The 15,251-nt window shown below is 48.9% G+C and overlaps 1 protein-coding gene across 1 annotated transcript in view; it reads left to right on the forward strand.

Moving 5' to 3' along the window:
* The window catches only part of LOC142558054 (choline transporter-like protein 1), a 129,086-nt gene that overhangs the window by 988 nt on the left and 112,847 nt on the right, over nucleotides 1–15,251 (forward strand). The gene's annotated exons all lie outside the window — the stretch shown is intronic.

The raw sequence follows: 15,251 nt of genomic DNA on the forward strand, positions 1-15,251 counted from the left end.
CCTATAACGTAAAACTATTCCAATATGTTTCTATTCCAATCTCCTGACGTCAAATTTGCGTAACCACCAACGCAAGCACCGGGCGGTCACCCACAGGGTTGTCTGAACAGACCAATCAAACGCTCTCCTCATTCATAGGAGGTCACTTTTGCTTGCTTGAAAAACGAATAACATTGCCTTCACTGAGCGGCTTGTCGTATCTAATTGGCTGACAAGAGGCGAGGAGAACGCTCAAGTGGAGAGGGATTCACTGGGGCAGAGCCAGTGCACTGATAATCAATAACCGGATGAAGAGGGTGGTGCCGACGTCTGCGATTGGTCGGCTTTCCCTTACTTAGCTTGTGGTGGCTGGTCGAAAATCACGCCGGCATGCAACGGAAGCTCAAGAATGACGCTAAAACTGACCGTCAGCAAAGAAGAGTTGGCAAAATGAGATGCCGAAAGGACTCGAAAACGTTACACGGCCACACAAAAAGGTTTATTATACGCAAATACACCCATGCTCTCCGGCAGGTGCGAGTAGCCAGCGTCTCAGCGATCGGCGACAGCCATCTTTTATTCCTTTCGGAACGGGGCAGCCTGCGGCTATTCCGAAGAAAATTCTGTTTTGTTCGGCATATTAATGCATATTTATCGCGTACACGTCACTTTGACGCCGTGAGTTTGTGCGGTTTTGTGACGTCGCGCGACAGGCAGGTGAAGCGGGTGCAGCCCGAAAATTTTTACCAATAGCCGAGGGCTAATGACGCAAAGTGGCCAATCAGAAATAACTGTTTGTTTTCTTTTTTCTGTCAAATCATGCATAATCAGTGTGTACACATCATATCAGATGGGGAGGTATCGCGGTTTTCGTGACGTCGCATGACAGACAGGTGAAGTGGGGGTGGTCGAAAAAAGTTTTTGACCAATCGTGGAGGGCTGATAGCAGAATTGGAATAGTCTTACGTTATAGCGCCCTTGGTTCCGCAATCATGAACACGACATTCACACTTGGTCTGCTTTAAAGACAGGATTCGCATATGTCTTCGGCCACCTGGCTGTGCGGAATCTCCGTTCCGAACAGCACTTATGCCAAAGCGCTCAAGAACCCAGCGAGACCTACACAAGCTAGACAGATGATGTCATGGACATTTACGGCTGAGTCGATTCCTCCGTGAGCGAAGAGAAGATCAAGCATATTGTCAGAGGCACCGAGAACGACGCATTTCAATTGCTTCTTACGCGGTATCCAACCTCTGTCGCGGTTGTAGTCCCCCTCTGCCAGCGCCTCCATGAGATGGGCCAACAAAGGTTTCTTGCTCATACAACTGTCCCCCTTTTTAACTCCCTCCCGGGCCTGGTGCCTGCCTCATCCGATTCATCATTATTCGTTCTGATCAAGGACTTTATTCGTGAAGGGGTGGCGCGTAGACTTTCTATGCTGGCTCTCAGCGATAGACCTCCGCAGCCTGATGCATCTCTTTCTGCTCCTATAAGGAGGGCCATCCGCGAGGAACTTGAATAGTGCCGCCCTTTCGGTCACCACTGCCCTGCCGTAGCTGCACCTCTGGCCTACGCCACAGGCACGGCATGACCCTCTCCAGCGGTGTTTACTTTTCCTGCGGCTAGGCGCCCTCAAACGCCGCACCACCCTCCCCTCGGGCGTTGCCTCCGATTCCATCTCAAAACTAGGTCACTCAAAACCGCTGGCATTCGCGCGACATCCAACCCATTTTCCCTGCCTGAGGTTTCGCGGGCCTGTCACACGCGTCTGTCCTCGTTACATGCCACCTGCTGATCCGGTTGCCGCAACGCCTGATGATGTCGCCATGCACCCCCACGCTGACTCCTTGACGTCATCGCGGCAACCGTCATTCCCACTCACAACGCCATCGCTCGCTTTCCTCCTTTAGTCGTCAGTAGACAACTGGGGATATAGTCTGTAAGAGTCCACCTAGCGGACATGTCCAATTCGTCTGCTCCTGAAATGCTGATTGGTTGTGGCGTCTCCCTTGTATGGACGCGCAGCTCAGTACAACCAATCAGAACTTCAACATCAGACGAAATAGACATGTTCACGAGCTGGAATCTCACAGAATACCTCCCCTTGTGAGGGAAAGTAGTTGCAGGAGTTCCGTGGGCACGAACTGCAAGCTTCGCGATCTCTACATGTACTGCAGAGTCGCTAGGCAGTTTGCTGGATGTTATCGTCGAAGGATCCGCGGCATTCGTGTTCATTGATACCGGGGCCGCTGTTTCTGCGATACACGAGAAGGTTTTTCGTAATCTTCATAGGGTCACGACGCCGCAGTCTGGTATGCTATTGCTCAGCGCAAGCACCCAAGTCATAACACCGCTGGCTGCGTGCACTGCCAGGGTTGTCATTCATGCTGTCGTCTGTGCCATTGAATTTTTCGTGCTTTTTTGATGCTCATATGACACCATTCTCTGCTGGGACTTATTGTCTTTTCATCGTGCCATTATTGATTGTACCCGGGCTGAAGTTGCACTTTTAGCGCTCTGGAATTCAGCGTTTCCTGACCCTTCTGCAAGACACGTCGCCAAGCTCACTCTTGTATCCGATACGGATATACCACACGAAAAGTCTGTGCCTGTTCGGGTGTCTTTCTCCGCCGCACCAGATGACGCTGTGCTTTTTAAAACGCCGTCGCCTATTTCTCTTTGTCGCAAAGGCCTACCTTTCCCGTTTGCCATCCTTACCGCTTCGTCTGGTTCATAGAAAATGCTTGTCTATAATTTACTAAACTACCTTGTGACCTTACTGCGCGGAGAAACACGCGGTGGTGTTCAAGCCGTCAACCAGCTTCGCGTTTTCGAGAGATCTGACAACACGTTCTATAAGCAACTCAACGCTCTCACTACAGTGTAGCACACTTTGGATACATGTGTTTTTAAGACGAACGCCTGAGATTTCTATGTTTCAAGGTCGCGTTGCGAGGTACAGAAAATACCGCATGGCCCGAGAAAGGCCAGAAGCGACCCACAGCATGTCCAGCAGTGTATTAAAGATGAATAATGATTAGCAAAGTGAATTTGTGATTGATTAGTGAATAAAGTGTAATAAGGTGGATTAGGGCGGATTAAGGTTGATTGAGGTGAATTAGGGCTCAATAAGGTTCATTGAGGTCGATTAAGGTAGTTTGCGGTGGATTAAGGTTGAGGTAGGAGGACTAAGGTGGATTAAGGTAGATTAAGTTGGATTAAGGTGCATGAAGGTAGATTAGGGTGGATTGAGGTGAATTAAGGTGAATTACAGAATGCTTTACAAGGCTTTCACCTTAGGGTTATTTAGGCGATAGCTAAGGGCACCTGGGAACTTTTTTATTCGTTCCTGTGCGCCGACTTTTCTACGCCCCATCATCAGCAGCTCCTCGGCCTTCAGAATTTTCTCTGGCTGTTTGTTGAGACCATCATCCGTGCGACGCATGACAAATGTCACTCACAGCATCGACAGCCCCTGCGCCAACGACGCGTGTTAGCAGCCTAGCGACAGGTAACTAATTAGCAAGCGGATGATAAACTGCAGATTGATGTTATTAGGCCTTCCCACAGTCGTTGGGAGTCTCCTGTAGTGCTTGCACGCAAAGAGTAAAGGCAGGTTAGATTCTGTGTGGTTACTGTTGGATTTTGTTGAGTGATTGCTGGCTTAACAAGATCACACGGAAAGATGTGCATACTGCCTCGGATCGATGACGTCCTCGACTGCTTTCAAGGCGCGGAGTACTTCTCTTCCTTGGATCTTCGCTCCGGCTATTGACGAATACTGATGGGGGAAGATCACTGCGAGAAGACAGCTTTCGCTACGTCCAATGGCTTGTACGTATTTACAGCAACTCTGCGCCCTGCACTTTCGAGCGCATGATGGACACCATCCTTCGTACCTACAGATGGATGATCTGTCTGTGCTATCTTGAAACATTGTGTTTTATTCAGAGTGTTCTACACACTCATTTGAATGGGTGAGATAAGGAACTGCCTTCATTCTGCCGGCCTCCAGCTAAACAATCAAGCATTGGAGGACGCTAAAGTTTCGCCTTTAAAAGTAGAACGTGATAGCATTCAAAATCCTTGGCTGCTACTTACGCTTCCCGGAAACTAGAGCTTATCTACCCGTAATGTTTACCGGAAAACGCTGGCGGTGAACACTATGCACGAAAGCGAGCTTTCGTGTAGAAACGCGGCCTCTCGCATGGACCGATCCCGGAGGTTGTGCACTGCCGAGCCATAAAACTTGCATCAATTTCAGGTTTATGTCACTGTTTTGCTCTTTGAACATTTCAGTGTGAAAAGAATATACATAAAAGACATGCGTTGTTGGTGTTTCATTTCATGAGATTTGTTTGTGACCGTTCATTCTGAAAATTCCGAAGAATAACTTTGGCAAGAATGCAATACAAGGTATGAGCAAATTTAGTGATATAGAATGATTATTCAATATAATGCGCATATACCTCATATCATAGAGCAAGGCGTGCCATATGCATGGACCCAAACATATCAGCAAATTTTCACTCATGGAGAACACGGACACCGGATTTGTGGCAAGAAGGCGCCCTGAAAGCTATCCCGTTAAAAGCGCCATTTTTGCTTCCCGCAAGTTAACAATATTGGGAAACGCTGTATCGAGTATCGAGTGTGCGTCCTGACCTCGCTAAGCATCGCGCTGGAGCAGAGTTTCGACAGGCCTACTCTCATAAATCTCTTTTTAGATTCATCGTGCTGTGCTGCTATATCCACCGTTTTGTGCTCAAATTTTCAACCATTATCGCACCACTGACCAACTTGCTTACCGTAAAAATCAGATCTCCACACGGTCATCCGTGTGTGACGAAGCCTTCTCGCATCTACGCCGCCTCCTGTCCTCCCCACCGACCCATCGATACTACGAGCCCGTTGTGCCTGCACAGGTGCACATGGGCGCCATTCGCATTGGATATAATGCAGTTCTGGCAGAACGGAAAGCCGGCTGTGGCGAATAAGTGTTCGTGCATGCGAATCGTACCCCGAAGAAGGCAGATGCAAACTATTCCGTCATAGAGAAGGAGTGTCCGGCCATCCTTTAGGTGCTCACAATGTTAGGCTCTCACGGCCAGGCCCTTTGCTGGTTGTCCTCGTTGAAAGACCCGCCAGGCTGCCTTTGCCTTTGGGCGTTTCGCTTGCGAGAATACGACACCCGCTTTATCTATACCGATCGCGCTGAAGCACCATGACGCCGATTCGCTTTTCCAATCGCCGATGCCCCTGACGTGGTTTACATGTTAATGCCCTTCACGTCCATGTCACACATTAACGTCGTGGATACGCCAGTCAAGCAGCCATCCTGCTCTTTCAACCACGTCCAATTTCCTCGACGATCCATCCATCACTCCCTCGTCTCAAACACTTCGCCGTCAAGCAGAGAAAATTGCTGTGCGCGACAGCGTCCTTTACTGCCGCAATTATTTGCCAAAGGGTCGCAAGTGGCTACTCGTGATACCACGTCACGTGCGCTCTGACGTCTGCGAATATTTTCACTCTGCTGTAAAGAGTTGTAATGCTGACGTGCTGAAAACGTATACCCGCCTACGGCAGCGTTTCTCCTAGCACGGAACGTATCACTTGGTCCTCCGGTACGTCCGTGCATGCACGTCGCGCCAACGACGCAAAGTACAACACCGCCCTGCCAGTGAATTAGAGCCGCAGCCCTGCCCAGCTCGTCCCTTTGACTGCCTCGGTATTGACTTCTACCGAGCACGTCCCTGCTGCTACTCAGGTAACTGGTGGATAATTGTACGCACCGATCGCTTCACGCGCTACGCCGAGACTGCAGCACTTCCAGCCGCGATCAGACGCGAAGTCGCATTTTCCATTTTGCGGACTTTTATTGTACCACATGGTGCACAACGCGAACCGCGCAGCGACAAACATCGTGTGTTACTGTCCGAGGTGACTCAAGCCCCATTGGCAGCAGGCAACATCGTTCACCACGCATCGACCACTTACACCATCCGCAAACGAATGGTTCGACAGAGAGATTCAACTGCAGACTCGGCGACATGTTTACTATGTAATACGTCCGTCACGTTGGATCACAGTGACCAGGACAGCGTTCCGCCATTCACCACGCACGCCTATAATACCGCTACGCAAGATTCAATTGGCTTTTACCCTTTCTTTTTTTACGGATGAGAGCCATCTTGTACGAGGGACACTTGGCTCCCGTACCAACCCAACGCTTCTGTATGCACACCAGTGTCTGAAGCGGCCAAATGTGCGGAAGTATGTCAGCCGTTGGAGCATTCCGTTACAACCACCACCTAGGGTACCCAAAACCTACAAAATGACAGTGGCCTGCCCACGCGACGTTCTTGAATTGGCACACTAGTGTGGTTGTGGGTCGCACCCCAGAGCCTTGGCCGTTCAAGTAAACTTATTCCGAGCGATGATGATCCCTGCGGCATCACATACCGCACTTCTCCGGTCAACTACGTTGTTGAGATTGCTGAGTGCTTGTTCTCCGTGACCAGTATTTTGTGGTAATTCTCGCTTTCTTCCGGGGAACAGTCTTCCCTGCCCGACGGGAATGGAAGTGGAGCCACCTGCACTGCCACCTAATGCAGCGGCGCCCACGTCGGCAGCCTCAAGGAAGCAGAACAGCCTCTCGAGCGACAGCGAGGCTACCCTGATAGACTTGACCGAGAGCGACGGCAGCTCCGACGACGACTACGTGACTGTCCTGAGCCAGAAAGCAAAGCGGTGGATGCTTAGGGCCTCTGTGGACACATCTACTATGAGGACTCCGCAGAGTTCGCCGAAGTACACCATCCTTTCCATACCTGTGCTACTCTCCGACAACATGAGGTTCCTCAACAGGCAAGTTGCATCGGTTGAACTCGAGAGACTGTTGCCAAATGGCATTGAGGACGTACGAATCAACCCTCGGAAGAATGTTGTCGCGGTAGACGTCGCCCAAGCGTCGGCGTTAGATTCTCTGCGAGCTGTCACTCTTCTCGGTGGCATGAACGTCCGTACCATCATCCCAATGGGAAAAGAGGCTGTTACAGGCGTCGTATATGACATTCATTCGGCCATTTCAGGCGAGGATTTACCACTTTTGATAAAGCCTGCCAATCATGGGACCCACATACTACAGGTGGCCCGTCTCGGAACTTCCAGATGCGTGAAAATTGTCTTTAAAGGTGACTGCCTTCCATCGCATGTGAACGTAGGTCATTTCCGACATGCTGTCCGACCCTTTGTTCCCAAGCCGCTGCAGTGCAGAAACTGCCAGAAATTCGGCCCCGTGAGCGCCGTCTGTGAAAAGTCTGCTGTATGTTCCTGCTGTGCAGCACAGCACACTGCCGGCAGCTGCCAGGCAAAAACTTATAAGTGTCCGAACTGTCAAGGGCCCCACAATGCCTCATCAAAGGAATGTCCTAGAGTTAAGCGGGAACTCTCCATCTTGAAGAAAATGGTGAGAGACCGGTCGACTCATCGTGAAGCAGCTGTTGACGTCAGGCGACGCCGTTCTCGTCGCAGACGCTCATCAAGGAATTCTGCTCTCCGTACAAAGAATACGCGTACCACACAGCCTCTTGCTGTTGAATATGCTCCAACACCAGTGCAGAATGTGTCCAAACCGCGTATAGATAACGGAGCATCTGAAAAGAATGCCGTGGATGAGGAATGGCCACCACTGCCAAGGATAAGCCCTGTGGAAAAACCCCAACAAGGAGAGGCACCACAATGCTCCACCCCTCACCCAGATGAGCTGACAGAGCATGACCGCCGAATTGTAACAATGCTCAAGTCCTTGATAAATGCGATTCACACGCTTGTGGGCAACTCGAATACGCCAACAGCTCGAAGCGCAGTGCAAGTGTTGGATGCCCTGAGCCCAGTGCTTGCAAATCTTGCATAAGCACAATGGCTCTTCCACTGCCTTCACTCCGTGATGAAGTGCGTAGCGCGACAATTTTCCAGTGGAATGCCAGAGGACTTAAATCACGGATTTCATGTTTCCGCCCATACGTTTTCACGAACCGATTTCCTATAGTGGTAATATGTGAACCGAACGTGTCAAAAGCGCTAAGACTCTCTGGGTACGAAGCCTTTATGGCGCCGACGTGCGGGCAATCCAGTAAAGTAATTATTTACATCCGTACAGAACTGACTTACATTCCCCACTCGGTGCAGCCTCATGATGGAAACCAATACGTGTGTCTCCGCATTACAAGGAATAAAGTGGCGTTCACCCTTATCGGCGCCTACATATTCCCATATAGTCGATTCGACGGCGACCGATTGCGAGACATCCTGACGGCAACTACTGGACCCTGGATTATCACGGGAGACATTAATGCTCATCACTTGGCTTGGGGAAGCTCCAGAATAGATTCAAGGGGCCGGAAACTTGTGGAATTTACTTCCGACCATGAACTTAGCATTATGAACGATGGCAGTCCGACGTACTTGCGTGGTTCTAACTATAGCAGTTGCTTAGACTTGACCTTGGCGTCAAGGCAACTTGGTCAAAATGTTCGATGGTTCTCTGACATCGAGACTCATGGCAGTGACCATATTCCCATCTACTTAAGTATCCCTGGATTTGCAAGCTTCTCCTTTTGTACTTCCCGACAAGTATATATAAGGTGGTCAACGTATAAGACAAAGGTGGAAGAGGCATGCAAAGAAGGATTTACCGGCACCATTGAGAACCTTATTACAAGTGTACTGGAATCGTCTAAGCACACATTTACATCCGCTAAAAAAAGTACGGATTTTGATATGGAACTTGAGGGACTTCGAACGATTCGCAGAAGAGCCGAGAGGGGATACAGGCGCACGAAGTCAATTCATGACCTTAGAGTCGCTCGACGTATACAGAAGAAAATCCAACGTCGTATGGATAGGCTGGAGGAACAACGGTGGAAGACGTTCTGCGAATCACTTGACCCCCGCAAGCCACTGTCTTTCATATGGAGGACGGTGCGCGGCGTTGGCTCGTCTCCACAGCAACGACACCCATTCTCAGCCCTAGCCCTCCATCAAGGCCGCTCACAGGTCGATATAGCCGAAGACTTCTGTGTGAAGATTGCGGGCAGTGTGGTCACCATCAATAGCGAAATTTTGGGTGAGGTTCCTGCGACACGCTTCCCTGAAATGAATGTGTCCTTCTCACTTGAGGAATTGGACGCTGCTCTGGCAACATGCAGGCGCTCATCGTCGCCAGGACCAGACGGCATCACCTACGCTGCTTTATGCCACCTAGGTGAAGATGGCCGAAGCAGACTTCTGGAATGTTATAACCAGTCATGGAATGATGGCGTCGTTCCTGAGCGGTGGAAGTCCAGCCGCTTGATACCACTCCTGAACCCTGGAAAGTCGCCACTTGACCTAGCGTCCTACCGACCCATTGCGCTGTCCAGCTGTGTTGGGAAGGTCATGGTCATGATTCTCACCCGCCTAGAATGGTATCTTGAGCACCACAACGTATACCCTGAGGCCATGGCTGGTTTTAGAAGAGGCCGTTCCTCTATTGACAACGTCATCGACCTAGTCACGTCTGTACAGCAAGAAAAACACCACAAGCGTATATCGGTTGCACTATTCCTCGACGTGAAAAGCGCCTATGATAATGTAACGCATGAAGCCATCCTTGATGCCCTGGAAAATAATGGAATTGGTGGACGCATGTCTCGGTGGATTCGGAGCTATCTATTCAAAAGATCCTTCTTTGTGCACAGTGCAGATGGCTGAACTGCTGACTATTACACTTGCCGTGGCGTCCCTCAGGGTGGGGTTCTTAGCCCCACTTTGTTCAACCTCGCAATCCTTGGCCTCGCCGACGTTCTACCACATACAGTAAACCTTTCCATATATGCTGACGACATATGCATATGGGCCTCGGCAGTTACAGGTCTCCAGGTGCGTGCACGGATCCAAAAAGCAGTGACCCTAACATCCTCGTACCTGCATGCGCAAAGCCTCAGCATTTCCACCGAGAAGTGCGCCTTAGTCGCTTTTACCCACAAGCCCATGACCTGGTACCCCATTTCTATTGACCACCAACCAATTTCCTACGGAAAAACTCGCCGATCCCTAGGCGTTATTATAGACAGAGACCTTTCATGGAGCCCCCACATCTCATACTTGAAGAAGAGGCTTACTTCTATCTCCCATATACTAAGGTTTCTTGGCGGTAAAACGTTTGGCACATCCGTGGCATCTATGCTTCAACTATACAGGACACTCTTCCTAGGATACTTGCGATACAGCACACCAGTGCTGTCCAATGCTAACAAAACTAACATCCATGTCCTAGAGAGCATTCAAGGCCAAGCCCTTCGAACATGTCTGGGGCTACCTCGAAATGCTTCAACCGTGGTAACAATTGCCACCGCGAGAGAACACCCAATAAGGACCTATATAGATATCGACGCACTCCGGGCGCATGTTCGCCATATATCCAGAGTCCCTGACCACCATCTCGCTCGCTTGCCTGAGAAAAGACCCAAGGCAGCGTTCTCCAGATCAATTGCGGCTAACCGGCACTCTGTTTTGAGGCACTCACCCGCAACAAGAACGCCATACCCTATGTGGTGCTTGAAGAAGCCTCCTGTGTACCTTGCTGTTCCAAGAATAGTGAAGAAAGCTAGCCTGACCACCGCGGCTCTCAAGCAGATCATATTGGAACTTCTGCATTGTTCATACGCTAACCGAATTCATGTTTACACGGATGGTTCCGTCTCGGAAAATTCTACGGGCGCCGTTGTTCTACCATCTCAATCGGTCGTCATCAAGTTTAAGACTTCACACGTAACGACATCTGCAGGTTCCGAACTGGCCGCTCTTCGCACTGCTGTCGAATACATTGAAAAAGAACCGCTCAACAAATGGGCAATATTTTGTGACTCGAAAGCAGCCCTCCAGAGCTTGCGAAGTTTACGACGTGGCAATTATGAACAGCTGGTGTCACAAATCAACGAAACCTACATTGCGCTTCTGAACGAGGACATGATATCATATTTCAGTGGCTGCCGGGACATTGTGGCATCGTTGGTAATCACCTCGCCGATGACGCTGCCCGACGTGCCCAGGCTGGCTCACCGACACTCCTTACCTTTATCCAAAGTCGACGATGCTAGAGAGCTTCGCAGCCTCGCTCGTACCATCACGTTAGGTTGCTGGCATACACCACAGAACTCTAAGTGTCGTTTATACAGCCTCGACCCATCACTAAAACTTAAACTACCAGCGAACCGTCCACGACGTGACGCAACACTGCTCTGTCGGCTGTGGGTAGGAGTAGAATTCACCAACTCCTACAGCTATCGTATTGGAGTGGCGGATTCACCGATGTGCGCTAAGTGCAAGTGTGAAGAGACCATCAGTCACCTTCTGTGCCACTGTTCTCGCTTCGATAATCAACGTGAGACTCTCCAGTGTGCCTTAAATAGACTGGATGACAGGCCATTTACGGAAGCGAAGATCTTGGGAGCCTCGCCTCAGAGTTCATTAGCCCAGAAAGCAGTTCGAGCGCCTTTTCGCTACCTGAGGGCAACAGACTTGAGTGCCCGACTATAGACATCCTACACCTAAGTTCTCTTTCTCTCTTTCACTCCCCATTCCCCTCCCCACGAGTAGGGTAGCAAACTGGACTCAGTCTGGTTAACCTCCCTGCCTTTCCGTCTTCCCTTCTCTCTCTCTCTCTAAGTTGTTGAACCTATATGACACCGTCATACGACCAGAGGCATCGAGGTCGCGACACGGTCCATGTCTGCCAAATTAAGCCATATTATAACCCGCTCAGTTTGATTCAGTCGAAACCTCAGCAGTCATGGAGGCATTGCGGAATCAGGGTGTAGACGAGCCGGATGTAAAAATACTGAAAGATATCTATAGCGGCACTACAGCCACTGTAGTCCTCCATAAAGAAAGCAACAAAATCCCAATAAAGAAAGGTGTCAGGCAGGGAGATACAATCTCTCCAATGCTATTCACAGTGTGCTTACAAGAAGAATTCAGAGACCTGGATTGGGAAGAATTGGGGATAAGAGTTAATGGAGAGTACCTTAGTAACTTGCGGTTCCCTGATGATATTACCTTGCTTAGTAACCAAGGAGACCAATTGATATGCATGCTCACTGACCTGGAGAGGCAAAGCAGAAGGATGGGTCTAAAAATTATCTGCTGAAAACTAAAGTAATGTTTAACAGTCTCGGAAGAGAACAGCAGTTAACGATAGGTAGCGAGGCAGTGGATGTAGTAAGGGAATAAATCTACTTAGGACAGGTAGTGATCGCGGATCTAGATCGTGAGCCTGAATTATTCAGAAGAATATGAATGGGCTGTGGCGCGTTTGGCAGCCATTCTCAGATCATGAACAGCAGGTTGCCATTATCCCTCAAGAGAAAAGTGTATAACAGCTGTGTCTGACCAGTATTCACGTACGGCGCAGAAACCTGGAGGCTTACGAAAAGGGTTCTACTTAAATTGAGGACGACCCAACGAGCTATGGAAAGAAGAATGATTGGTGTAACGTTAAGGGATAAGAAAAGAGCGGACTGGGTGAGGGAACAAACACGAGTTAATGACGTCTTAATTGAAATAAAGAAAAAGAAATAAGCATGGGCAGGACATGTAAGGAGGAGGGAAGATAAGCGATGGTCATTAAGGGTTACGGACTGGATTCCAAGGGAAGGGAAGCGGAGCAGCGGGCGACAGAAAGTTAGGTGGGCGGATGAGATTAAGAAGGTTGCAGTGACAACATGGTCACAATTAGTACATGACCGGGGTAGCTGGAGAACTATGGGAGTGGCCTTTGTCCTGCAGTGGGCGTAACCAGGTTAGAATCAGCATAGAACAGTTTACACCCTTTGGAGGGCCCCTTCTGATAACGCGCGTGCCGTTCGTTACTGGAAAGTTCCGGGCTCGCAGTGATAATGAATGGAAACGCATCAAGGCACATGACGATTATTGTTGTGTGGCAGAAGGGGCACGCCAAAGGGCGTAAACTGTTCTTAGAGTGTATAAATGTAGAAGTAGGCACATAACATAAAATGCCCATATGTGTAAGCGATAATTGAGCCCGCGGAAACAAGTCACAGAAAACACAATTCAATAACAATTTTCTCGTGGTGGTAAATGACCTCGTCCCCGCAGGTAGAACGGTATGGTTTACGTTATTTAACGAATATTAGATAAAGAAAATTCTACTGGATTCATGAGAAATTGCACGGGAAATCTGAATCCTTAAACCTGGCAAGACCCCACTTTCTCTCGACTCCTTCTGGCCTGTAAGCCTGGCAAGCTGTTCCTGCTTCAGTAAGGTAATAAAAAAGATGAAGTAGACTGTTGTCACAGTGTAGACCTTTTTACCGTTGTAGGTTCTTGAAGATGGTCAATACAGACCGACTTAGGGAAGAAAATACGAAGCATGCACTCTCCATCGCGCACACACAAGCTTGTGTACATCAAGTCAACGACATATTACGATGGAGACAAACAAACAGCAAAAACATTACTATGGAGCACTTCTAAGTGTGGGAGTTTCTAACTAGTCTGCAAAGTACAGAACTAGGTCATTGAAGTTCGCACGGAACCATGTGTTTCGGTGTGTGGCGTCGGAGGAGCTCGCGGCCGGAATGGTGCAGCCGTGGAGAGGGCTGCTGCTGAGGTACCCAGCTGTAGCCGGGTGCCGAGACGACGTGTCATGACGAGGCAGAAACATATGCAAGGAGGGAAGTACAAGATCATAGAGGCTGTGGTCTGTGCTCCGTTGGACGTCGCGCAGAGGTACACCAGCTACAATTTTTGAGCCGTAAGCTCAGGAGCAAGAAGCACGGGCAGGAACCCGGACCCGTCGTCCTACAGGCTGCTTCTTTCAACGCTGCTGCTCCCTTCTTTCCGCGTCCTCCCTCACAGTGGTGCCGCTCCCGCGTTTCACACTCGCGCCACGAAGCTCTCCGGAAATTCTGATTTTTTTCCTTTTTAGGTTGCCATTGCACGATCATGCTCGCGCCTTCACCGTCGCCGTTGTCGTCTTCGTCTTTCTTATGTAACGTACAGCACGTGCACCTCATGACTGCTGTCGTCTTCTGTGCTGATTTGAATACAGGAAAGCTATCCGATTACATCGCAGGGTTTAGAAAGTGGCGTTGTGCTTTGGATGCAGGGCTGGATCTTGCCAAAAGCGCCGAACGTGAACGTAGCTGTGTACATATGACAAACACGGTCTCTGTATACATTACGAGAGCTCTGGCCACTAAGTGATGAATACAGGGGCTGTGTTATCTTATCGGCAACATAGCATTCAAGAATCACCCATGAAATGTAGCTTAATTCTAGTTCTTGAGCGATAGATTATTCTCGCAGGCAGACATTATTTGCACAACAAATGAAAGTGAATATTTGAATAATTAGGGAGTTCTCGTTAATTAACTATTAAAGTAGACAATTTATGCCACATATCGCAATTACCGAATTGTAACTTGTGATATTTCAAGCCATATACGCTTTATAGGAATTACAAAGTTGACGCCTGCTTCGAGATATGCGTTCGCAGTTTGTCACGAAATGTATGGGTGTTCCAGTAACTTATCAGTTTCTGTGCATGTAATGGCATTTTGTTAAAAGAGGAAAGCGGATCAACAATGCATTTTTACGGCAAATTTGAGTTCGCTTATCTTAAAACTGGTGCTAGTTTCAATATTCATTGTAAGTCACTGGCTTCAATTCGTGTATTGCAATATGTGCGCTAAAGGTTCACTTCCAACGTTCATTAGTGAAATTTTTATAATTGGTCAATTACGCCTAGTGATTTTCTGTGTAAGTAATGACAACTTTTAGTGGATTCCAGCTAGATAAGTAGATTTCGGCTATATGCTACAGGCGATGCAAAAATATTCTCTTAACGTCAAAATAAAACACGTTATATGTGCTTGTTAGCATGTTAGAGCTTGGTCACTGTGGATGATTGCGTTGGATGTCACAGATAAAACGTATTAGAAAATGTTTGTGTGAACCAATGAAGAGCATAGCGAATATCAAAGCGAGACGCAAGGCGTGCTGCAGGGCTGTGCACTTATCTGATTTCTCTTGTGCAATACTGTGCAATAGTAGCTCTACCACAATAGCTTCCGACTGGGCTGCAGTATTCATTGTGCGCAGATGACGCCCACAAATAGGCTTCTGGTTCTTGTGTAGGTCAGCTACAATCAATGTCCCAGGAAGGCCTCGATGTAATTCTAAACTTCACAAAAATAAGAGGG

The sequence above is a fragment of the Dermacentor variabilis genome, chromosome 9 (assembly GCF_050947875.1).
Source record: "Dermacentor variabilis isolate Ectoservices chromosome 9, ASM5094787v1, whole genome shotgun sequence".
Classification (NCBI taxonomy): domain Eukaryota; kingdom Metazoa; phylum Arthropoda; class Arachnida; order Ixodida; family Ixodidae; genus Dermacentor; species Dermacentor variabilis.